The sequence below is a fragment of the Nicotiana tomentosiformis genome, chromosome 11 (genome assembly GCF_000390325.3).
Source record: "Nicotiana tomentosiformis chromosome 11, ASM39032v3, whole genome shotgun sequence".
NCBI classification, from domain to species: domain Eukaryota; kingdom Viridiplantae; phylum Streptophyta; class Magnoliopsida; order Solanales; family Solanaceae; genus Nicotiana; species Nicotiana tomentosiformis.
This window is the reverse complement of record NC_090822.1, coordinates 63560175-63587289: the sequence shown is the minus strand read 5'-3', so window position 1 is coordinate 63587289 and position 27115 is coordinate 63560175. Positions and strand designations below refer to the sequence as shown.

At 39.1% G+C, this 27115-nt stretch overlaps 1 long non-coding RNA gene across 1 annotated transcript; it reads left to right on the top strand.

Moving 5' to 3' along the window:
- Positions 1-19871: 19871 nt before the first annotated feature.
- On the top strand, positions 19872-22655 carry LOC138900953 (uncharacterized). Its single transcript, XR_011412343.1, has 3 exons — positions 19872-20062; positions 20612-21233; positions 21880-22655. It is a non-coding gene; the product is annotated as an uncharacterized lncRNA (long non-coding RNA).
- Positions 22656-27115: the final 4460 nt, after the last annotated feature.

The window sequence follows — 27115 nt, the reverse complement described above, 5'->3', positions numbered from 1 at the left end:
GTCCATTAGTTCATAAACATTGGCTATGTTTGGTTTATTTCTTGAAAAAATAGTTTCGCAATTATTTTCGCAATTCTGATTTACAAAGAGATTTTGTTTTGCTTTTGAATCTGTCAAATTCCAAACTTATTGAAAATTGTTAGTGATAATAAGATAAAATCTTTCATTTTTTAAGAAAATGAATTTGAAATTAATAAGTGACCAAACATTAAAGCGTTTAAAATGCAAAGTTTCTGATTTGATTCTTTTACTTATGAGCTTTGGTTTGCCTATATTACTTCACAACCAAAGTATCAAAGTTATCCACTAATAGCGTTAGTCATTCAAAGATACACATATGCAAAATAACAAGACATTAATGGATAGAATTTGAAATAAATAAGGGAGAGAGAGGCTGGACACTTTGACAATTGGGATGGTACGCTAAACCAGGCGCAACAGGATTCGACAGACTCCATCACGCGGACAAGTGAGCAGGTTGGACTTGAGGTTGGGCCTGAGTTCCCAATGGAACTTAGTAGGCCTAATTCGAAGCATGGACGCAAAATAATAAAAAATCATTAGTATATATCAAATGCATAGATGAAATAAGACAGAAATTATGTCAAACTAATAATAAAGAGTTGAAGAATGTGGTGAGAGAAATTTTATTTATGATAATCCTATGAGGATTAACAGGAGCTAATGATTAAAGGCTTAGGATGAATCCTTATTTATGGATAAAATCTCCTTGTGAACCCCCGGCACATTAGAGTTCACGAGGGTCTCACAGACTCCGAATAGTGCTTGTATCAGGGAAGGGTGTCTTATCCGCAACTAGGTTTCACACCCCAATACCATTTAACCACATACTTCTAATCTTCCTCAAAAGCTTAAACACAAATAAAAGGATCAGTGGAGTAATTTTGTATTGTCAAGACATAAATAGTAGATGTAAAAGTCATGGTAAACCCTTTTAAGGTTCAAAAACACAAAAACTCAACAACTGTGAACAAATGGGATGGTATAATTCATTATCAAAGCACAGAAATAGCCAAGGGCAAAATATTGACTTAAGAGGATTCATATTAGAGTAAAAGATATGCAGGTAGTCATGAAATCACTGTGAAGACATAGTCAAACAAGAAAACAAAGTTATAGGCAATAGACATGGTTCATTACTCATAGATTTTACACCCAGAAGTGTTTACATACAAGTATTATACATAGGTGAGCATAAATGTATGTTTCATTGGCTTCATTGTGAATTTAACGCTTTAGCATTCTTCTAAGTGGGTTCAGATCATAAGGATTGTTCATAGGTATTTGTAAAGCATCGGTATAGTTAACAACAAGCATACATTTCATTTGGATCCTATCACTTAACAGTTAGGCAACGTTATCGTTTAGTCCAACAGTTAGAGTCATGAGAACAGATCATCATAAGCATCAGGAACAAGTCATTGATAGGTAATATTCACAAACTCAAACCAAGTACAACACTATAGCCAAACTAGAATCATGACTGGGAAAGTTGACACATAAGTGTAGACATGCAGTCTTTCAAGCCAACGTCATATGCTAGTCTATGAACATGAAAAATTTAATCATGACAAGTGTGAACTCAAATGCAAAGGCCATTAGTATAACATCAGAAATCTCACCAAGAGCTCAAATAGTCTTGAGAGGGAAAGTGTCAAGCTTACTACATTTCTAACATTTCTAACAAGTTATATTCAATTTTGAGGACAAGTTTCCCTAACATTTCTAACAAGGTTCATTCATGGATTCTTCAGTTTTAATCATTACAAGAAGCATGTAGAGGATATTTTGTCATAGTGATATGGGCAGGCCATCACCATAGTCAAACAAGTTGGCATGAGGGTAGAAACTAGGTCAAAAAAATAGAACACCACAAGTATTAAGATGGCACAATGTGACAAGTGATAACAGTATTTCAAGAAAAACTTTAGAAGCCTGCTTCCAAATACTCGGTTAAAAGAGAAGATTGAAATCAATATCATCTACACAAATCTTAGTTCAATTAGTCATGAGGGTCAATAGGGTGTAACAGAACAGATTCATGGATCATCAAATGTGTAGTGTACGCAGAATACTAACAACAAATTCATTAACCAAAGTCATTCAAGCGAGCAAGTTAAATACAAAACATGATCTATAATGAAAACCATTTATAATATCATGTGTAGTGGAGTCAAGTTGATTTGGGGGTACAAAAACACAATAAGAAGTTTACGAGTATGATTTCAGTTAGCTTAGCTGACCTAGTATTATTGTTGAACCAATAAAGGTAGATTATGCACAAATCAGAATAAAAATTAACTTAACTTAATCAGAGAGGCTTAGTAAGGTTAATCACCAGAATATTACTTTGTTTGGAGTCATTTTTACTAATTGGATCATGCAAGATAAGGTTCAATTACACAAATTCGATAACAACATCAATATAGCATATTTCAATCAGAAAATCACTAGTTAACAATGGAAATAACATGCAAAAACTGGTCATGACAAACACAATTTCATATCATCAATAGCTAACATAAATGATAGAGAATCAACTAAGAAATCGTCATGAACACAGAAACATACGACTAATTCAAATAAGAAGGGGGTCAGTGTGTACTGACCTTCTACATGGCAGAAAACCAAGTAGGAGGTGTTCAACAGCCGTTTGGGAGACCCAAACTCACGACCAGTAAAACAGTTGAACTAAGACTAGAGAAGAGAAAGAAACAGAAAATATTAGAGTACTTAGTGTGAAAACCTTAAACTTGTACTATTTTCTTTCTTTCATTCTTTCTTTTGTGTTTTGGATAGTATTCAATGAGTGGTTCTATCTGTTAGGTGAAGACATTGAATGCCCCTTTTATAGTGGCATTCAATCCACTTAGGGTTCCGATTGATTCAAAGTAGATAGTAGAAAGTGACGATAGTCGGGTGATGATAGCACTAGAGGTAAAATTAGTGAAGAACGGGGGTGGGGGGGGGAGGGAAGCAACACGGATTTACCTAGGCACGAGGGGATAGCCGTTGAATGCAAAGCCCCGTCGGATAAATTCTAATGTCCAGAGGTCACTGTGTTTGACCTCTGGACAAAGAATAATGATAATGATCGTGCAGATAATGGTCATGCATGCCCTGGACTTGAAAGAACAGAGGAAAGATTGACGAATTTCAAGTTGCAGAGTTTAGGTCTAGGGTTTCGGATTCGAGATTCAAATTATAACGATGAAATCAGAAATGTTAAGGTGGGATTCACGGTGTTATAGGGGCAAATAGGATGATTTGAGGGTTGGATCTGTGACCTTGCACAAATTTGTGCTAGGTGTTTGATTGACAGGGGAGGATGGGATGAGATAAAGGAGAGAGGAAAGGGAAATGAGGGCGACTGGGTGGTGGGTGAATGATTTAGGGTTAAGCGTGTTTGGTAGGTTTAAAGTGCACGAATGAATCCTGGCCGTTGGATCGTTTGATCAACGACTCTCATATTTTAGAGTATAAGAAATAATAAAAGTTTTATGATGAGAGAATAAGACAGCCTTTGGATCTCTTTAATCCAATGGTGGAGATGAGTTTTAGGCGAGAATTAAAATAAAGGAGAAAATGCAAATTTATTATGGACCGTTGATGATTTGAATCAATGGTTAAAATGTGTTTGTGCTTTATTTGTGAGTGTGGAGGATAGGCGATGTGGCGCGATGCTATTGGCTCAAAGGAGATGGCACATATTGCCAACGTAGGATAGAGGGGGTGGGTCAGGACCGAGATGGCGGTGATTGGGCCTCTGTATTTGGACCAAAACAGCGTAAATGGACTTTAACACATAGCCACATTGAGTGTAATTGGTTAATTGCAATTGTAGTCTTTTGATCTTTTAACCCCTTTTAAAACTAACTTAATTAAACTTAGTTAATTCTAATAAAACACAATAAAACATAATCATCAAATATATTATTAATTACTGTAATTAATTATTGATTGCTATGGTATTTTATTTATTGAATTATGAAACTAATTTTGGCTAATTAAAGTAAATAAGACAATATAATTATAAATTAAAGATTGATTCATTAAATTAATTGTAAAACTTGTTTATTATATTAGAAAGGTTAAAGTAGTAAGAGTAATATAATTTATAAATATTTAATACCAAATTGCTATTAATTAAACAATATTAACTATTATTACCTATTATATTTTAGAAAAATGGGTATTATTTATTAGAAAATATTTTATCATATTTATTGCTAACTAATAAGCATAAATAATTTATTATAAAGGGAGGGTCAAAATTACTGAGCTGGTCCCACCATCTTAACAGTATCCGGTACCGGCTCCTCCACTTGAGCAACTGGTGGCTCCACAGGTACTGCCCTCGTTGCAGTGCTAGCCCCAACTCGGCCTCGACCTCTCGTAGCCCTAATGGTTCCTGACCAGCCGAACGCGTCCTCACCATCTGTGATAGAATAGAAAAATAGAGGTTCAGACTTCGAAACAACAAATCCGCACGACAGGAATGCAAGAAAGTGAATTTTCCTATTAGTCCAGTAGCCTGTCGAAGATACGTACAAATGTCTCTGTATCGATCCACAAGACATTACTAAAATTGCTCATGACTCGTAAGACCTAAGCAACCTAGAGCTCTAATACCAACTTGTCACGACCCAACTCCCACTAGAGCTGCGATGGTGCCTAACACTACTTGCTAGGCAAGCCAACAGTCATACAACATCAACAAATTTGAATAATCATTTTTAATAAACTCAACAATGGAAATATCATGAAACAACTGGTGAAAACAACAATAATACTACTAAAACCTTCCAATGATCTGGTATCAATGAGTACATGAGCACCACTGAATAATACAATACAAGGCCGAATCCTCAATACAACTATTTGAACAATAGATTAGTAACAAAGGAAATAAATGAAAGAGAACTTCAAGGATTGCGGACGGCATAGCAGCTACCTCATAGTCTCCCAAAAGCTGGTAGCAACACAATTCTAGAAATCACCTCGTTTGGAAGTACCTGGATCTGCACACAAAGTGCATAGTGTGGTACGAGTACAATCGACCCCATGTACTCAATAAGTAATAATTTAACCTTGGGCTGAAAATAGTGACGAGATCAGAAGAAACAGCTAGAGACCAATATTAATAACCAGTAACATCTCAGATCATAAAGAAAACAGTATAAGTAAATAACTCAATGATATCATGTTCAGCCCGTTCACATTTCAAGAATTTAGACATACTTTCCAAGTATAATAGTTAAAGTTCACCACGGATAAAATATTTTATTTACCAGCTAGCACGAGAAAAGTACATCTCTATGCCTACATGTCAAATCAACAATATCACAGTGAAACCATGAAGAATAGCCACAGAGCAAGACTTAGCACTGTACAGATGCCTGGCATAAATGCCCATCACTAAAGCATGTATATATAACATTTTGCATGCGCCCATTGTTGGCATGTCAGACTCCGGCGGGGCAAATCCTGCCCAAGCGCTAATCATAATCACATAACCCAAGGGTGCGGCCTGGTGCACGTGTAGCACCAAATTAGTTACACTTAGCCCAACATGAGCCTAGCGTACAAGTCACCTCACAATCAATTCCAAATCGACTCTATGGCTCAAGCGCAATCATCAACTACTCAAGTTTCAGTTAACCATATCTCACAGTACTCAATTCAACAGTGTTATACATATAAGGCATCTACAACATGTGAGACAAGTAAGAAAATACTGAGATAGAGATATCATATACAGATATAGCATCATGACTGAGAGTATGTGTACAATTAAGGTAAATAACTCAGAAATAACAAGTATAGCCCTATTATGTCTCAAACAACTAGCACATAGCTTAGGCATGATTTCTAACACGAACCACAACTCAAATAATCATAAATCTTTAGAAATACGGATATAACGAGGCATGATAGCATAACAATCCCATAACGGTCTAAATGTCACCTCCGATAGTGAATGCTTTGGTGCAGGCACACACGCCCGTCACCTAGCACGTATATCACCCCAAATACCTCTTATATAACATGGTTCCAAGGATTAAATACCCTCAAATCCAAGTTTAGAACCCTTGCCATGAAAATCGGCCTCCGAGCAACTCGACTCTCTTAAGCTAGGATGAAAAGCACTCCAAAAATCACCTTAGACCGAGCTCCACAAATCCAATAATGAGAAAAATACTCAAACCCTTGATGTTAAAGAGTCTACAAGCAAAATCGCACTTGTGGCTCACTCAATCTCACATGTGACACCGCACCTGCGGACAAATCCATCACAGGTGCGGAAATCCATTAATTCCCCAACCATGCGCACCTGCGATCCTTCCTCCACACCTGCATGACTGCATCTGCGATCTAACTACCGTATATGCGATCCAAGCCAAATGCCCGGTCTTCCGCTTTTGCGGATCCTCCTATGCACCTGTGCAAGCACTTTTGCGCACAATCCTTTGCATCTACAGACCACTTCTGGCAGGTTCAGCAGCCCTTTACGCATGCAACACAATATCCAAACAAGCCAAAACCAATCTGAAACACACCCGAGGCCCCCGGGACCCCATCAAAACGTACCAACAAGTCTTAAAACACAATACGAACCTACTCAAATCACATAAAACAACAGCAAAATAATGAATCGCACCCTAATTCAAGCCTAATAAAATTAATGAACTTCCAACTTCTAAAAGTCATGTCGAATCACATCAAACCAACCCAAAATGACTTCAAATTCTGCACACAAGTCCCAAATGACACAAATGTTCTATACAAATGCTCGGAACAAAAATTCAAACACGATATCAACAAAGTCAACTCTCGGTCAAACATATCTACTTCCAAACCTTCAACTTTACAACTTTCACCAAAAATCATCAAATCAACTTACGGACCTCAAAATCTAAATCCGGACACACGTCAAAGTCCAAAATTACCATAAGAAGCTATTGGAACTATCAAAACTCCATTACGAAGTCATCTACATAAAATGCAAACTCAGGTCAACTCTTACAACTTAAGCTTCCAACCTTGGGACTAAGAGCCCGTTTGGCCAAGCTGCCAAAAATTACTTATTTTGAAAAGTGCTTTTGTTCAAAAGTATTTTTTTTAAAAGTACATTTGCAAAGTAGCAATTTGTGTTTGGACAATTTATTTGAATAGTGCTTTTTGTAAGCAAATTATGTTTGGCCAGTCTTTCCAAAATGTATTTTTGAGTATCAAATTACTAAAAAGGACAGTAAAGATTCAGTTTGTAATTACTATTATTTAAAAATGATATGAATTTAAATATTTATTATAAAGGAATTCAAATAAAATATAAAACATAAAGTAACAATATAAATTAAAGATTTTAATTAATATAAAATTGTCACGACCTCAATTTTTATCCGTAGGATGTCGTGACGGAACCTAGTATCTAACAATAGATAAGCCTAACACTTACTAAATTAATAGCAAAATTTAACCAACAACTATGAATTTCGATATGAAAATTTATATACAAGCCAACAATCCGAAAACTGATAGTAAAAGTCATAAGCTCTACTGAGTTTGCTAGAAAATCCCTAAATACAACTATTTCGGAATAGAAATAAACAGTATAGGTACAATATCAGAAGGTGACTTTGAGGCCTACGAACACGGCGGCAAGTTTACCTTGAGTCTCCACAGTAAAACTCGAACAGCTAGCTATTGATCAACCAACTCCGAAATACCTGGATCTGCACAAAAATATGCAGAAAGCGTAGCATGAGTATACCACAGCGGTACCCAGTAAGTATCAAGACTAACCTCGGTGGAGTAGTGACGAGGGACAGTCAAGACACCTACTGGACTAAACAACCTGAACAAGTATAAAGGTGAACTAACGGAAAAATAATCTTAATATAAAGCTAAGCATGGTAAGGAGGACAAAACAATACTCGTAATGAAATACTAGAAACAACAATTAGCAACAAGAAGCAAATAGATAGTAATGTTGTAGAGTGAGTTGGACACAGTTTAAGTCCGATGAAATGAAATAAAGGAAAACAAGTAACAACTCAACAAGAACAACCGCTTTTACACCAGATCAATTCAGGAATTTCCACGAGGTACCAAACCTCATATTCACAAATCACGAGTCCCAATTCTTAAACCCTAATAACTTGGCCTCTTGTGCCCACATAACTAATTCATAACCGCACGAGCGACTCACGTGCCAAGAGAGTGATGATATCTAATATCTGCACGGACCACTAACGTGCCAACAATAACAATGACTCATGATTGCACGAGCAACTCACGTGCCAATAGGATAACTCTCACACAGAAGGCAAGTAAACGGGAGTGCATGTAAATGGTCAATAACATCAGGATTCATCTTCTTAAACCGATATAGGTGATTTATTTACCTGTATGCTTGTGCAAGTGTTCTACCATAATTCAAGTCAACAAGTAAGAGTAGAGACAATGAATGGCACATAAGAAACGATCAGCACGAAATGTAAATGGTATAACTCACACGGGTTAGGCACACCACTACACAAATAACAACAATAACAATGCCCCCAAGCCATCACAAGTCATCAGAAATCATTCCCCGACATAGCCTACCTTGTCTCGCCACGTACGCAATAATAAACTAAATGCCCGCCTTATCTCGCCGCATGCGCATAATAATATTCTCACCTTGTCTCGACACATGCGCAAACCTACAAATATAGCATGCCTTGTCACGCCGCATGTGCAAATATCAATAGTAACAATAGCACGGTCAACTAACGTGCGAACACCCCAACAATCTTCTCAATAATACCACTTGTGCCAAAACATAACAACACAATAAAATGACTTTCACAACATGTGCCCATATTCAACAACATTTTCTCAAAACAGTTTCAATACCACAACCACGCATAGCCCTCGGCTCAACAATACTGGGTACAACAGCAACAACAATAATAACACACGGATACGATAAGTAAATCAACTCAAGAACTTCTAAACACAAAGAAACGGACGAACGGGCTCACAATGAAAGAGACAATAAAGAATAATGGTTTCAACAAGAATAGCTCAACAAAGGGAGAGATAGCGTGCAACAATGATTTCCACATAAGTACAACTCGATGGTAAGGGAGATATCATGAACCAATGATTCTAAATAAGGATAATTTATTAATGAAAAGGGTAACAAAACTTCAATTAAGGATGAGCAATTATGGAAAAGTTACTAATAAATTCAATTAAGGATAAGAAATTACAGAAAAGATATTAATAACTTTAATTAAGAATAAGAAATTATGGAAAGGATAATAGTAACTTCAATTAAGGATAAGCAATTACGGAAAAAATAGAATGGCAATAAAAGAGGTGATATCTTCAATTAAGGTACATAAGAGTTTAATTGGCAACAAGGGTAAAACATGAATCAATTAATTCCAAGTAAGACACGTAAGGGTAAATTTAGTAAATGGGGGATTTAACATGCTAAAACAACTTCACATCTAATGAACATAAGAACCTAAGAGCCCTAAACGGTCAAATTTCTATAAATAAGCCTGAGTACATACTCGTCACCTCGCGTACACGGCCTTCACATGACACAATTAGCACAAATGACTCAAATCCTAAGGGGTAGTTTCCCCCACATAAAGTTAGGCAAGATACTTACTTCAAAGAAGCTAGAGCGTTACTCTAAAATGACCTTCTCGAGTGAACCAACTTCTGGATGGTTCAAATCTAGCCAAAATAACTTCAAATCATAAATAAAACTCATAGGAAACGATTCTGGATAATAAAGCTTCAATCTTTAATAAAAACTAAAAAGTCAACCCAAAAGTCAACCTCGGGCTTGCACCTAAGAACCCGAAAAAGCTCATAAAATATGAACACCCATTCAATTATGAGTCAAACTATACTAATTTCATCCAATTCCGACTCTGATTCGATGTTCAAAATCTAATTATTCTCTTTAGAAAAGTTTTTGATAAAAACCCCAAATTCTCCAATCAAAACATGGATTAATTCAAAAATAAATTTCTGTAATCATATTAAAATAAAATAATTATAGTTAGATACTAACCCCCATGAAAAGAAGAGAGGAACGCCACGAAAATTACATCAATCGGAGCTCTAGAACTCAAGATATGCTCAAAATACTAAATAAACGCAGTCTGATTTTTTTAATACACGGGGAATTTCGCTTATGCGTCCAAAACTCCGCAACTGCGGTCTGCCAGCTGTTATTTCCGCATTTGCGGACAATTTTTCGCACCTGCGGGGTCGCAAATGCGGACCCAACATTGTAATTATGATACATATCTAATGCTTCAATCAAAACATAAATTGGAGCTCATTTTCTTAATATGGTACCATTTACGGTTGAAGAAACGATGTTGAAACATAAAAAACAAGCTCAACACAACCCAAACCTATCAGAAACTCACCAAGCCCCTCGGGACCCCGTCCGAACATACCAATAAGTCCTAAAATATAACGTGGACCTGCTCAAGGACTCAAATCACATCAAACAACATCAAACTACGAATCATATCTCAAATCAAACTTAATGAACTTATGAACTTTCAACTTCTACAACTCCCGCCGAAACATATCAAATCAACACGGAATAACGACAAATTTTGCATGCAAGTCTCAAATGAAATAACGGAGCTAATCCAACTTTCGTAATCACAATCCGAGCCCCATATCAATAAAGTCAACTCCCGGTCAAACCTCTTAACCTTCCAAAACTTCAACTTTCCATTTTTTGCCAAAATGCTTCAAATTATCCTACGACCCTCCAAATCAAAATCCGGACGCACGCATGCCTAAGTGAAAAATCATCACACGAAGCTATTGGAATCATCAAAATGCCATTTCGGAGTCGTCTACACAAAAATCAAACTCCGGTCAACTCTTACCGTTTAAGCTTCTTAAATAAGAATCCATTTTCCAAATTGATCCCGAATCATCCGAAATCCGAACTCGACCACACACGCTAGTCATAATATATAATACGAAGCTGCTCGAGCCCTTAAGCTATTAGACGGGATGCTAATTCTTAAAATGACCAGTCGGGTCATTATATTCTCGCACTCTTAAATAAACGTTCATCCTCGAACGTGCCTAGAATCGTTCTGAAGTCATCAATCATTGAGTGAACTTACCATACATACACCCCCGGGTGACCTCACGTCACCTCAAATCCACGTAAGCCAAATAACACTACCTCAACTAAAGATTTTTCCTTCCACCAGTACCAATAGGAATTAGAACCAAATTTCTCACCATTCGATCGTTTCCAAAAAAACTGATTCCTACATCAACACACGGTATCAGCCTCAACCAGCTGTAATAAACTATGTCTACACTCACTAGATACAAACACACGACGTAACACACTACACATATGTCCATAACAACATCTCTAATCATAATAGTCATCCATACTCAAACCCAGCACCGGCAATTAACCTTATATCAGCTAGAACCCTGTTCCAAACCTCCATAACACCGACAATGATGCAAGAAACATGAAGATGCCATGACTATTCACCCAAATCAACAAGTCACATACAACACCACTTGGGCACACAACTCGCAAGCTAAAACCCAATAAGCACAACACGAATATGATTGAATATACGAGGGAACACATGAAAGAACTATCAAACAAGCCCGACAGGCACAACTCCCTATCAGTAGCATACTACAAATTAATTCCACAAGGGAGAATCAAAGTATATGAACAAATCACAAGGATCTCATCCTAATATAACTTTACCGCGGCATGCAGCCCGGTCCAAACTTAACAAACCTCATGGAAACGCGCGGATCTCATCCTTAGCTCTGAATCACAAGTAGATCACACATCATACCAATCGAAACCTTCCACTAATTCAATTTTTGCTAGCAAGGTCACAACACATGTTGAACTCCCACACCGGTAGAGCATCTAATTCACAAATCGTAACCAACCACCTAGAAATCACATCAAAACCTACCATAATGGGTAACAGAAAGTCATTCCTAGTCTCCACCTGAACAAGTATGAAGGTGAAATAACGGGAAAACAATGTTAATATAAAGCTAAGCATGGTAAGGAACACAAAACAACACTCGCAATGAAACACTAGAAACAACAATTAGCAACAAGAAGCAAACATATAGTAATGTTGTAGAGTAAGCTGGACACAGTTTAAGTCCGATGAAATCAAATAAAGGAAAACAAGTAACAACTCAACAAGAACAACCGCTTTTACACCAGATCTATTCAGGAATTTCCACAAGGTACCAAACCTAATAATCACAAATCACGTGTCCCAATTCTTGAACCCTAATCACTTGGCCTCTTGTGCCCACATTACTAATTCATAACTGCACGGACGACTCACGTGCCAAGAGAGTTACAATATCTAATATCCACACAGACCACTCATGTGCCAATAATAACAATGATTCATGATTGCACGGACAACTCATGTGCCAAGAGGATAACTCTCACATAGAAGGCAAGTACACGTGAGTACATGTAAATGGTCAATAACATTAGGATTCATCTTCATAAACCGACATGGGTGATTTATTTACGTGTATGCTTGTGCAAGTGTTCTACCACAATTCAAGTCAACAAGTAAGAGTAGAGACAATGAATGACACATAAAAAACGATCACCGCAAAATGTACACGGTATAACTCACACAAGGTAGGCACACCACTACACAAATAAAAACAATAACAATGCCCATATTCCATCACAAGTCATCACAAATCATTCCCTCACATAGCTCACCTTGTCTCGCAAGTGCGCAATAATAAAATAAATGTTCGCCTTGTCTCGTTGCACGCGCATAATAATACTCCCTCCTTGTCTCGCCATATGTGTAAACCCACATATATAGCCCGCCTTGTTATGCCGCATGTGCAAATATCAATAGTAACAATAGCACATACAACTCACGTGCGAATACCCCAACAATCTTCTCAACGATACCACATGTGCCAAAACATAACAACACAATAAAATGACTTTCACAATATGTGCTCATATGCCACAATATTTCCTCAAAATAGTTTCAATACCACAACCACGCATAGCCCTCGGCTTAACAATACTGGGTACAATATCAACAACAACAACAATAACATGAGAATACGGCAAGTAAATCAACTCAAGAACTTCAGCACACAAAGTAACGGACGAACGAGCTCACAATGAAAGAGACAATAGAGAATAATGGTTTTAACAAGAATAATTCAACAATGGGAGAGATAGCGTGCAACAATGATTTCCACATAAGTACAACTCGACGGTAAGGGAGATAGAACGAATCAATGATTCTAAATAAGGATAAGTCAACAATGAAAGGAATAACAATACTTCAATTAAGGTTGAGCAATTACGGAAAAGTTACTAATAAATTTAATTAAGGATAAGAAATTACGGAAAAGATAATAATGACTTCAATTAAGGATAAGAAATTACGGAAAGGATAATAGTAACTTTAATTAAGGATAAGCAATTACGGGAAAGATAGCATGGTAATAAAAGACGCAATATCTTCAATTAAGGCACATAAGAGTTTAATTGGCAACAAGCGTAAAACATGAATCAATTAATTCCAAATAAGACACGTAAGAGTAAATTTAGTAAATGGAGGATTTAACATGCTAGAACAACTTCACATCTAATGAACATAAGAACCTAAGAGCCCTGAACGGTCTATTTTCCACAAATAAGCCTGAGTACGTACTCATCACCTCGCATACACAGCCTTCACATGACACAATTAGCACAAATGACTCAAATCCTAAGGGGTAGTTTTCCCCACACAAAGTTAGGCAACCCCGGACCCGTACCTCAGAACCCGATAAAATTTACAAAAATATGAACACCCATTTAATTATGAGTCAGACCATACTAATTTCATCCAATTCGGACTCCGAATCGATGTTCAAAATCTAATTATTTTCTTTAGAAACGTTTTTGATAAAAAAAACTCAATTCTCCAATCAAAATATGGATTAATTCAAAAATGAACTTCTGCAATCGTATTAAAATACAAAAAAATATAGTTAGATACTGACCCCCATGAAAAGACGAGTAGAACGCCGCAAAGATCACCTTAATCGGAGCTCTAGAACTCAAGATATGCTCAAAATACTCAATAAACGCAGTCTGCCAGCTGTATTTTCCGCATTTGCAAACCATTTTTCGCACTTGCAGGGTCGCAGATGTGGACCCAACTTCGCATCTGCGAAGCACCAGCACTAGCTCTCTTCTCTGACACTAAAATGAGCATAACTCCCTCATACGATGTCCAAATTCGACGATTCTTTTTGCTATGGCTCCGTAATTATGATGTGGATCTAATTCTTCAATCAAAATAGAAATTGAAGCTCATTTTCTTAATGTGGTACCATTTATGCTTGAAGAAACAATGTTCAAACAAAAAAAACGAGCGCAACACAACCCAAACCTATCTGAAACTCACCTGAGCCCCTCGGGACCCCGTTCGAACATACCAATAAGTTCCAAAACATAACGCGGACCTGCTCGAGGCCTCAAATCACATCAAACAACATCAAACTACGAATCACATCTCAAATCGAACTTAATGAACTTATTGTCACGACCCAAATTCTCCCTTTGTGAAACGTCGTGACGGCACCTAGTCTCTACGACTAGGTAATCCTAACACTTGCGGAAATGAAATGAAAAACATGAAAAATTAACAATTAACAGTAACATATATTTTAATGAGCAATTAAGATGCCGCTCGGCATATATAATAATCAACTCTCAAAATATACATGACACTCCCAAGACCCGGAACACCGTAAGTCACAAGCTTCTACGAAGTTCTAATTGTTCTATACATCAGTGTCTATAGAAATAAGAAAAGAATCAACATATGGGGATAGAGGGGGACTCCGAGGATTTGCGGGCACGGGCAGATGTACCTTGAAGTTCTCCAAAAACAGCAGCGACTGCAACTAAGGATGAGGCTGGTGAAAGGAACCTGGATCTACACACGAAAAACATGTGCAGGAAAGGGCGTGAGTACACCACAGCGGTACCCAGTAAGTGCCGAGCCTAATCTCGCTCGAGCAGTGATGAGGTCAGGTCAGGCTCACTGATATATAATAATGAAAACTGGAGAATAAACAGTATAATAAGAGACTAAAGTTCAACAAAGGAAAGCACAATGAAATAACATAATAGTGCACGGAATTAAGCGACATGGGATCTCCCGAGATACCATCTCGTAGTACCAAAAGTAAATATACAGGGAGAACTCCCGAGGTACCACCTCATAGTCTCAAAGTAAATGTGCAGGGGGATCTTCCGGGATACCGTCCCGTAGTCCCAAAAGTAAATATGCAGGGGGATCTCCCGAGATACCGTCCCGTAGTCCCAAAAGTAAATACACGGTACAATCAATTACAAAAGACAAGTATAACAAGAGAATCTACAGTCTAGACTAAGTACAAGTTGGGAAAGAAGCAGGAATTCAATAGGCATGCTGCAAAGAGTTCAATTAAGCAAATAATGGACGTAGACATGTTATTCTAATCCAACTGGGTAACTATGCATACTAGTATATTCAATTAAGGTGAAAACAAGGAATTTCCCAGTAAAAGGAATCTTCCGGGATACCGTCCCGTAGTCCCAAAAGTAAATATGTAGGGGGATCTCCCGGGATACCGTCCCGTAGTCCCAAAAGTAAATACAAGGTACAATCAATTACAAACGACAAGTATAACAAGAGAATCTACAGTCTAGACTAAGTACAAGTTGGGAAAAAAGCAGGAATTCAATAGGAATGCTGCAAAGAGTTCAATTAAGCAAATAATGGATGTAGACATGTTATTCTAAGCCAACTGGGTAACTATGCATACTAGTATATTCAATTAAGGTGGAAACAAGGAATTTCCCAGTAAAATTCAGGTTTTTCAACAAATAGCCTGTGTACGCACTCGTCACCTCAGGTACACGGCGCTCACATAGTAAATTCAGTACCAAATCCTAAGGGGATTTCCCCCACACAAGGTTAGGCAAGCCACTTACCTCAAACCAAGCTCAATCAATCTGTAACAATGCTCTTTCTATGAATATCGGGCTCCGAATGGCCCAAATCTAGCCAAAATCAATTACATACCATAAATACAACTATAAGAATTAATCTAATTATTGAAATCAAAGCTAAAACAAGAAATTGGAAAATCGCCCTAAAAAGCGTCCCCGGACCCATGTCTCGGAATCGAGTAAAAGTCACAAAATATGAACACCCATTCCCTTACGAGTTCACTCGTACCAAAAATATCCAAATCCGATATCAAAATGCCAATTAAAACCCAAAATCTTAGTTGAAGAACTTCTTCCCTTTTTTCCCAATCTTCAACCAAAATCCGAAATTTAATGATGAAATTAATGATAGATTAATGGGATATAACCAAAATAAGTGTAGAATCATTACCCAATCGATGTCTCTGAAAATTCCCCAAAATCTCGTCCAAATCCGAGCTCCCAAACTCAAGTTTTGATAAAAATGGCCAAACCCTCATTTTTGAAATGTTTAATACTGCCCAGTGATTCCTTAATCGCGATCGTGGAAATAGCCTCGCGATCGCGAAGCACAACTTTGCTGCCCCAGAATTTAACCCTACGCGAACGCGGAAAACTCAACGTGAATGGGATTCACTGGCTCTCATACTTACGCGATCGCGAACAACCCCACACGTTCGCGAAGAACAACCCTTAAATTCCACTGCTGCTTTACTTCCTCTTCGCAAAGGCGGCCTAGCCCGCTCGTTCGCGATGCACAGCCTGACCAACCTACGCGATCGCGTCCCCATATTCGCGAACACGAAGAACAACTTCAGATGGCCTCTTAGAAGCCTTACGCGATCGCGAGACCTCCCTCGCGAACGCGATGAAGAAAAAGTCTGCAACAAAACACCAGAAAATTTGCTATCTTCCTTAAGTCCAAAATGGCCCGTTGAGCATTCCAAAACACACCCGAGGCCCCCGGGACCTCAACCAAACATACCAACCAATCCCAAAACAACATACAAACTTAGTCGAGCCTTCAAACCACCTCAAACAATGCTAAAATCATGAATCATCCTCCGATTCAAACTTAAAGAACTTGAAACTTCCAAATTCGACAACCAATGCCGAAACCTAACAAACCACGTCCGATTGACCCCAAATTTTGCACACAGGTCATATTCAACCCTACAGACCTCTTCCAACTTCCGGAATCGGAATCCGACCCTGGTATTAAAATTCCACTACCGGTCCAAATCTCCAAAACTTTGACTTTCGCTATTTCAAGCCTAAATGAGCTATAGACCTCCAAAACACTATCCGGGCACGCCTCTAAGTCCAAAATCACCCAACAGAGCTAACAGAACCGACGAAACTCCATTCTGGAGTCGTCTTCACATAGTTCCGACTACGGTCTAAATCCTAAGGCTTAAACCTCCATTTAGGGACTAAGTGTGCCAAAACACTCCAAAACCAAAATGAAACCTCCCGGTAAGTCACAATAGCAGAAATAGATATGGGAGAAGCAGTTAATTTGGGATTGGGGCTACAACTCTCAAAACGACCGGCCAGGTTGTTACATCCTTCCCCTCTTAAAACAATCGTTCGTCCTCGAACGAGCATAAAGACATACCTGAAGTGTTTAAAAGATGAGGACAACGGTTGCGCAAAACATGCTCGGTCTCCCAAGTCGCCTCCTCGACTGGCTGACCCCTCCACTGAACCTTCAAGGAAGCAATGTTCTTTGACCTCAGCTTTCGAACCGGCCTGTCCAAAATAGCCATTGGCTCCTCAACGTAAGATAGATCCTTGTCCAACTGGACTGAGCTGTAATCCAATACATGAGCCGGATAGTCGTGAAACTTCCGGAGCATAGAAACATGAAATACTGGGTGGACCCCTACAAGACTGGGAGGCAAGGCAATCTCATAAGCAACATCCCCAACACGTCGCAACATCTCAAATGGGGCGATAAACCGTGGGCTTAGCTTCCCCTTCTTTTCAAACCTCATAACGCCCTTCATAGGCAAAACCCGGAGCAAGACCCGCTCTCCAACCATAAATGCAATATCGCGAACCTTCCGGTCCGCATAGCTCTTCTGTCTGGACTGGGCTGTGCGAAGTTGATCCTGAATCACCTTCACTTTATCTAGGGCATCCTGGACCAAGTCTGTACCCAATAATCTGGCCTTGCCCGGCTCGAACCAAACATACCAGCCAATCCCAAAATACCATACGAACTTAGTCGAGCCTTCAAACCACCTCAAACAACACTAAAATCACGAATCATCCTCCGATTCAAACTTAAAGAACTTGAAACTTTCAAATTCGACAACCGATGCCGAAACCTAACAAAGCACGTCCGATTGACCCCAAATTTTGTACATGGGTCATATTCAACCCTACGAACCTCTTCTAACTTTTGGAATCGGAATTCGACCCCGGTATCAAAATTCCACTACCGGTCCAAATCTCCAAAACTTTGACTTTCATCATTTTAAGCCTAAATGAGCTATAGACCTCCAAAACACTATTCAGACACGCCCCTAAGTCAGTGTCCCAAAATACTCCAACACCAAAACGAAACCTCCCGGCAAGTCACAATAGCAGAATTAGGTATGGGAGAAGCAGTTAATAGGGGATCAGGGCTATAACTCTCAAAACGACCGGCCGGGTCGTTATACTTATGAACTTTCAACTTCTACAACCCGCGCCAAAACATATCAAATCAACCAGGAATGACGTCAAATTTTGAATGCAAGTATCAAATTACATAACAGAGCTAATACAACTCTCGAAATCACTATCTGAGCCCCATATCAATAAAGTCAACTCCCGGTCAAATCTCTTGACCTTCCAAGACTTCAACTTTCCAATTTTCACCAAAATGCTTCAAATTATCCTACGGCCCTCCAAATCCAAATCCGGACACACGCCTAAGTGCAAAATCACCATACAAAGCTATTGGAATCATCAAAATACTACTTCGGAGTCATCTACATAAAAGGTAAATTCCGGTCAACTCTTACCGTGTAAGCTTCTAAAACAAGAATCCTTCTTCCAAATTGAACCTGAATCATCCAAAATCCAAACTCAACCATGTACGCTAGTCAGAATACATAATATGAAATTGCTCGAGACCTTAAGCCGCCGTACGGGATGCTAATTCTCAAAACAATCGGTCGGGTCGTTACAAAAATATAGTTATTCCAAAGCAATAATATTGTGTACCTGGTATTACTTATTATCTACATGATGATTTAAATATATCAAAACACATCATTCAATATATATTAAAAATATACTCTTATAAATCACTACATAAAAGAAGAGATTTATTTATAATAGAGAGAATATTCCAAAGAGGAATAAGAGAGAGAAAAGAAAGGTATGGTAGAAAAAAAACTTATATTAATAAGGGATAATTTAAAATATAAATTTATTGTAAGGATATTTTTGTCTTGAACAAATTAATTTTCAGCTTCTACTTAATATTTTCAAAAGGTACATTTTGAGCAAAAAAAAAGTACTTTTAACCTCCAATAAGCCTGTCCAAACAGGCTCTAAGTAACCCAATTCACTCCAAAACTTCCCCAAAACCAAACCAACCACCAGGCAGGGGATATACTATGCCGAACCCAGAAATAAAATAGCTTTGGATTCAGCGGTCAGTGTTCTGGCTTTGGAGGCAGAGGACGCGGGATCGATTCCCCCTGAAATCAGCTTACAATTATTTTATAACCTCTTCCTTTGTCTATATAAAAAAATCACAAACTTAATTAAGACATACATGGAACAAAGAAGCCCATCCAGACTTGATAACAATGAAACCCATTTAGTACCTTTTATTTTTTGGTAAGAAAATATAAATCAAATTAAACAAAAAAGCTTCTCTTCTAAACAAAAAAGACATGTTCCTTCACCCAAATCACAAAATCCCAAAGAAAGTTAGGGTTCTGCCATTACGCCAACACCGTCGGTACCGGTGTAAATACTCTTTCTCCTTTCATTTCTCTTTTTGGTTCCTTTTTTCCCATTTATTTTCCTCTACTATTTCACATATTTGTGTTAATAATTTATACAAAATCTGATTTTAATCTTTGATTTTGGGGTTGTTCCACATTTTGACATTTATTCTCTTTGTCAATTTGTACCTTTGTGCTTCCCAAAATTTCATACATCGAGTTCCGTAGATTATCAACTTTTGTATTTGATTGATTGTTGTCCTCTTTTATTATTTTTTTAAATAAAGTAAATGGTTGCTATGATTTAGAGTAATTAAGACGCCATATTTGTAAGCGAAACATTTAGAGAGTATAAACAATTGCAATAAAGAAAGAAGAATAATATGCTGGATGAATTAGTTGCTGTATGAAGCCTGAACAATGAAAGATGAATTAATTAATATGTTGGAACTGTTACCAGTTGATTAAGGATGAAAAAAGTATTTATGTAAAGATTATCTAAATATCTCACTCATTACTAATACCCTGCGTTGAGTGATGTCGGGGTGGACTTATGTTTTGATGATTGTAGAAACTCTTCGCGGATCGCAAACTCGCCGCGGCTTGGACTTTTTGGGTTGAACAGTGCGTTGGGGAGTTGAAAAAAATTTTCGGAAGTGTGGGGAATTTCTGCGGTCGCAGAATTTATCTGCGGACCGTAGATCTGCCGCGAATTAAAGCGGAGAGTTGGGAAAAATGTAGGACCATTATGTGGTCCATTATGCAGCTGAATAATCATCTTTGCGGGCAACGTAACCCATCGCAGATCCAGCATGAAGTTTTTCGGAGGAAGGTTCTGCGGCGCATTATGTGACAGCAGAATAGGTCTACGGACCCAGACCGATCGTAGAATAGGGCAGACTCGCCCAGTTCCGGAGGGCAATTATGTGGTCCATTTTGCGGACCGTATAAGCATTTTGCGGTCGCATATGAGACCGCAGATCTGTGATAGGGCTCCATTTTTTGATTTTTATAACTTGACCCCATTTTGATAAATAGCCTTTGGGGCTCGTTTTGAAGGCAAAAATCTGATATTTTTAGAGAGAAGTGAGAGTGTTCTAGAGAGAGAAAGAAGCTCAAGTACTTTCTTCAACAAGATCTTGTCCAAGCTTTGAAATCCAACAAGAACATTTTACAAGATCTTCACTCAAGAGGTAAGGTTTTAACCCTAGTCTTCAATTTTGAGTTTGGGGTAAAAGATGGGTGATTGGGAGTATAATTCTTGGGTGTGAGAGTATTATGTATACATGCATCTACCAATAAGGTTTATGGAAAGATTGTTGAGGCCAAATGGGTAAAGATTGGGCTCTGAAGTGAAAGAAATCTTATGGAGGAACCTTGTAACCAATTTGCACATCTAAGTGTGTGATAAAATGCTCAAATGAGCTAAAACCATGAATCTCTCCCTAATTATGATTCAATTTTAATATATCTCTAGTTGATTGGAATTGCTAGAATTGTTGGCTAAATCCTCTCTTAGAATTGAATCCCACGGTATTCATGTAATTTATGTAAGTCCCGAGTTGTTCATTATAAAAATGGTCATTCCGAATAAGCTTATGTTGAAATATATATGTTCAATATGTATCCGAAAGGATTTTATCATGTTATGTTATCATTTGAGAATGTGTTCAAAGTATGGGCTGTACATTAAAAATGTTTCGATCTCAAGTCAAGTTCAAACGAAGGCTATTATGCAAAATTTTGTGAAATATCTCTATGTGCCTAAGACTCTTAATTGCTCACATATGTACTAAAAACCTTGATTTGAAATGCCTTGTTGTTGATGATGATTGTTAGAAAAGGATGATGTCGATCCACACATCATTGTGGTGAGACGGCCTAGCTGATCGGGTTGTGATCAGATGCCATGCCGCACACATGGTGGTGATTGTGCTGGAAATTGTAATTGAAATTGTGATTGTGGTTGATGTCTCAGATGAGACGACCTAGCTGATGGGGTCGTGATCGGACTCCGTGCTAAAAGTACAGTGGTATTGTGAACGGTGGCATATTGGTACTAAATATCTCCCAACTTAAGATATGGAAATTTATTTGAACATTGTCTTGTTCCTAACTTGAGGTTTGATGTTGTTTGAGGTTTCTACTGGTATTATGATTGCTCTTGCTTGTATTATTAACCATTCTATTGAAAGGGTGTTTGTCATTCCTACTAGTACAATTCCATATGTACTAACGTCCCATTTTTCGGGGGCGTTGCATCTTCAATGGATGCAAGTGGTTCCACAGCAGGAGGCATTGATCAGTGATAGCGGTACACCCTCTTCCTAGCTGACTTGGTGAGCCCCACTTCATTTCGGGGTCATGTATCTTTTGTTCCTTGTGTATTGTGTTTGAGGTATAGCCGGGGTCTTGTTGCCGGCACTATCATAGTACTCTTTTGTGTCTATTAGAATCTTTGTAGACATAGTGTGGATTGTATATTAGTTCTAGGGAAGTCAAACAAGATATGTTGTACTTGAATTACTCGTTCCACTTCAGCCCACGAAAATATGTGTAATTTGAGAGTTTAAAATGAAGTAATTAATGGTAATGAATTGGTATTGTATACATGATCTCCTTATTGTCTAATTAACCAAAATGTGTATTCTATTTATTCATAAGTGAGTTTGGGTAGAAAGTATCTAACATGCTTGCTTGACCGGGTTCACTCGGTTGAGCGCTGGTTGCCCTCCCCGAGTTCGGGGCGTGACAAACTTGGTATCAAAACCTAAGGTTTTAAAGTGTCATAGGATGTCTCGGAGCCATGTCTAGTAGAGTTCTTCTTATCGGTGTGTTGTCGACCACATCTATAATTGGGAGGCTACTTGGGCATTTAAGAATAACACCCTTCTTTAATGTTCTAGATCGTGCGATAAATCTGATTGTAAGACTGTTCCTCCTTTAACTCGTGCGTTGCACTAATTTTCAGTACACGACACCTAAGAAGAAGGTAAGAATTGGCCAGAGAGCCAATGTCACCCCAGGAGTGGCGATTGATCCTATACTTGGTGATGCGGGTGAGCACACTAGGGGTGAAGATAATTCCCCAAATACTACCCTGCCTGATTCTACTACTCCTGCTCAGATTGCGCCAGTTCCTACGCCTACTAAGGGTGCATCGATTCCTCCAACTAATATTCCAGTTCCACCTCCAACCTCAACTTCCAGTCCAAGTATTTCTGATGGGGACCTTAGGAGAGCCATACAGATGTAGGCTCAGATAGTGGCTTCCCATTCCCAGAGATCGAATACTGCACCAACTTCTTCCAGCCAACTATGGGATTCTGCTAGTTCCAGTGTAAACAGGTTTCTTCAATTAGACCCTCAAGTGTTCACGGGTACTAACCCAGAGGAGGACCCCCAGGACTTCATTGATGATATGCACAAAACTCTCCGAGTTATGCGTGCTACTGAGATAGAGGCAGTGGAGTTGGCCTCCTACCGCCTGAAAGAGGTGGCATATTCTTGGTTTGAGCTATGGGAGGAGTCCCGTGAGGAGGGGAGCCCTCCAAAGAGGTAGGGTGAGTTTGTCGATGCCTTCATTGATCATTTATTACCTGTCGAGACTAAGGCAGCCCGTGCCACCGAGTTTGAGAGCTTGAGGCAAGGTAGCCTGAGTGTGTGGGAGTACTATATGAGATTCGCACACCTGTCCAAATATGCTATTTACTTGTTGCCCACTATGGAGGCTAGAGTGCGCCGGTTTGTACAGGGCCTTAGTCCCTTGGTAATTAATGAGTCTGCTACAACTGCCTTGAATTCTGATATGAACTATGGGAAGATGGTGGCATTTGCTTAAGCCACGGAGACCCGCAAATTGAAGAACATAATGGAGCGAGAGGGTAGCAATAAGGCCCGGTCCGCGGGCAACTTTGGTGGTTTTTCTGGTGGCGGCAGCATTCAGAGGAGGGTCGTCAGGGCCATCTCAGTCCTTTGCTCAGTCTTCAGTTAGTGCACCGCCATCAGGACCCATTCAGTAGTAGCGGAGTCATTTCAGGCCCAGTCGGAGCAACAGGGACTCCTACCAGCAGGGTCATCATGGTGGTAGATTCTAGCAGCAGTGGAGGCCCCCATGCCCTAGGTGTGGAAAGATGAACTTAGGAATATTCTACATGGACTTACCCATATGCTACGGGTGCGGATTGAGAGGTCACATTCAGAGAGATTGTCGTTCGTCCCACCAGGGTGCAGGTAGGGGCATGACACAACCAGCAAATTCTGTAGCTACTACATCCGCAGCACCTCCTCCAGCTTGAGGCACTCCAACACCCACAGGGCTTGGTGTAGCTAGGGGTGGAGCACAGAGTTCGGGAGGATCCAGTTGTTTCTATGCTATGAGGGGTCCCTAGAATTCATAGTCTTCTCCAGATGTTGTCACAGGTATATTGACTGTCCAATCTCATGATGTGTATGCTCTTATTGATCCCGATCCCACTTTGTCATATGTCACTCCTTATGTTTCTATGGAATTTGGGATAGAACCAGAACAACTTCATGAGTCGTTCTCTGTATCTACTCCAGTTGGTGAGTCTATTTTGGCCGCGCGGGTTTACAGGGATTGTGTTGTCCCGTTGCAAGGTCAGGACACCATGGCCGATCTCATTGAATTGGGGATGGTCGATTTTGATATAATAATAGGGATGGACTAGCTTTATTCATATTTTGCCAAGCTTGATTGCCAAACCTGGACCGTTAGGTTTGAATTTCCAAATGATACAGTTATTGAGTGGAAGGGGGATGATGTGGTGCCGAAGGGTAGGTTTATTTCTTACCTTAAGGCCAAGAAGATGATCAACAAGGGGTGTATTTACGATTTGGTCTGGGTTACGGACACCGATGATGAGGCACCTACACTTGAGTCTATGTCAATTATGAATGAAATTTCGGAGGTCTTTTCGGATGAGCTCCCTGGGATCCCACCAGATAGGGAGATTGATGTGATGTCAGGCACGGATTCTATATCTACTCCACCCTACATGATGGCACCAGCAGAATTGAAAGAACTAATGGAACAATTGAAGGATTTATTAGAGAAAGGTTTTATCCGTCCGAGCATTTCGCCTTGGGGCGCACCGGTTCGCTTTTTGAGAAAGAAGGATGGGTTACTAAGAATGTGTATCGACAATCGGCAACTCAACAAGGTCACAATCAAGAATAAGTACCCACTACCAAGGACAGATGATTTATTTGACCAATTGCAGGGTGCTAAGTCTTTCTCCAAAATTGATTTACAATCTAGGTATCACCAATTGAAGATCATTGAGCAGGGTGTTTCAAAAATAGCTTTTAGAACCCAATATGGGCACTATGAATTTTTGGTGATGTCTTTTGGGCTAACGAATGCCCCGGTAGCTTTCATAGATCTTATGAACCAAGTTTTCAAGTCGTTCCTTGACTCTTTTGTGATAGTGTTTATCGATGATATCTTGGTATATTCACGCAATCGAGAGGACCATGTCAATCATCTCAGGGCAGTTTTGCAAACCCTATATCAGCAAAAATTATATGCAAAGTTTTTAAAGTGTGAATTTTGGCTTGAATCTGTCACATTCTTAGGTCATGTCATATCTAGTGAAGGAATTAAGGTTGATCCTCCGAAGATTATAGCTGTGAAGAATTGGCCGAGGCCTACAACTCCAACAGAGATTCGCAGTTTCTTAGGCTTAGCTGGGTATTACAGAAAATTTGTGGACGGGTTCTCTACTCTTGCCTCTCCGTTGACTAAATTGACGCAGAAGGAAATTAAGTTCCAATGGTCCGATACTTGTGAAAGGAGCTTCCAGGAGTTGAAAGCAAGATTGACTATGACACCGGTGTTGACCCTACCAGAGGGTACATATGGGTTTGTAGTATATTGTGATGCTTCGAGAATCAGACTTGGGTGTGTATTGATGCAACATGGCAAGATGGTCGCTTATGCTTCTAGGCAACTCCAAATCATGAGAAGAACTATCCCACGCCTGACTTAGAACTTGTTGCGGTGGTATTTTCATTGAAATTTGGCGTCATTATTTATATGGGGTCCATGTGGATATATTCATGGGCCATAAGAGCCTTCAATATATTCTCAAATAGAAGGAATTGAATCTGAGGCAGAGAAGATGGCTTGAGTTACTCAAGGACTACGACATTGATATTCTATATCATCCGGGGAAGGCTAATGATGTGGCAGATACTTTTAGCCGGAAATCTATGGGTAGTTTTGCACACTTGGAGGCATATCAAAGGCCATTGGCCAAGGAAGTTCACCGATTTTCTAGTTTGGGAGTTCGTCTTGTGGATTCTAATGAATGAGGGGTGATTATGCAAAATAGGGATGAATCATCACTTGTTATGGAAGTCAAGGAGAAATACTACAATGATCCATTTGTCACGACCCAAACCAATGGGCCGCGATGGGCACCCGGTGCCTTACTCAACCGAGTACTAATGTAACGTATATTTCTCATCACATCAATATGGGTAAATGGGCCAGATGGGTCATATGATGTAACAAGAATAAAACATGAGGGAACACTCGATATAACACGACCCAACCTGATATACTAACTTATACATATGACGTACGGGCCTATAAGGCCAAAATAATCACTAGTATACTGAATATAAGCCGACAAGGCCATACAATCTTTCATATACATGACATATGTCTACAAGCCTCTAAGAGTACATAAATGTTATAAGGCCGGGATAGGGCCCCGACATACCAATCAATATATATATAAATCGTACTGACCAAATAAGCAACTCCGGAGTAAATGGAGCGCACCAACATCTTCCGCTGAGCTGATAGCCTACTTGGAGGACTCTCGACCTATCTATCGGGACCTGCGGGCATAAAACGCAGCATCCCCAGGCAAAAGGGACATCAGTACAAATAATGTACCGAGTATGTAAGGAATAAAAATCAGTAAATAATAGACATGAGAGAAATATCGAGTAAAAGACTCGACATGTAAGTCTGAATAACTCTGTAAAACATGAAATACTCATAGTGTCATGCGTATGCATATGAATGTCATGTCGTGCATAG